Consider the following 1118-nt stretch of genomic DNA (forward strand, 5'->3'; position numbering starts at 1 on the left):
TCAGTCCGCCGCATGCAAAACACACGCCAGCCTCGGGGCATGCTGGGAGTTGGAGTCTCGTCGGCTTGCCGTTCGCTGCGTCACATTGTCACATGGTCATTTAACCATTAATGTCTTTAGCGGTATCAAATGCAATTTTTACATTATTGGATGTCAATCGAGTCGAATATTTATGAATCATGTCAAATAAACTTCAGAATCTAACAACATTAGGGAAAAAAGAAAGGAAAAAAATGTCATGGCACAGCACTTTGTAAAACACTACATTGAAAAACACAAAGTGTATTCATGTTCACCTTTTGTTAGCTAGTGGAAGAGCATTTTTGCCTGCTTCTATTGATGGTTGGCAATTACACAAAAAAACACATTTTTCATTCGCAAATAATTTGGGGGTCATAAAGAATTGGTTTATTTCAGGTGGTACACAGGATGATTTCTCACAGAACACTACACACACAAAAAAACTACACAAATAAATTTTTTCATTCAAAAATAATTTGGGGTCATAATGAATGATTTTGGTGTATTTCAGGTGGCACACCGGATGATTTCTAACGGAACACTAATGTATCACAGCACACTGGCCTGATCTCTCAAGATAGTTGCCCTATATTTCAAAACAGTAAATTTTGGATTACCACGCGGCAATAAAAATAAAGCGCTTTTCAAACCACAAACAAAGTCTGTCCCTGAACAGCTAATAAAAAAAGTCCAGATAAATAAAATTCACTATAATTAAGTATTCATGTTGCAGCAAAGAGGCAAAAAATCAGTAAAAATATATCTATTTTTCATTCAAATGTGCTCACCCGCGATGCTCATGTAAATACATTCTCCCACCCTCCAGCAGTCGGTGGTTGAATTTTAACGCGCATTCTCTTGCCAATTTGTAGCGCACTCAGCAAATCGCGGCTTCTCTGCAAGCTGCCCCGCCGTTCGTCTGTCAGCACAAGTCTACTTACGACCACATTCCACCCCGCGGGAACACCGCAGAGACACATATTGCTGCTTCTTACGACTTTTTTTCACACAGTGTGCCGTGTGCGTATACCAACTGCCCACATAATCACGGCAACTTTGTCTCCGTTGTGCAGGCTGCAAGACTTGGTTTAGTCTAG

This window comes from Syngnathus typhle, linkage group LG1 (genome assembly GCF_033458585.1).
Source record: "Syngnathus typhle isolate RoL2023-S1 ecotype Sweden linkage group LG1, RoL_Styp_1.0, whole genome shotgun sequence".
NCBI lineage: Eukaryota > Metazoa > Chordata > Actinopteri > Syngnathiformes > Syngnathidae > Syngnathus > Syngnathus typhle.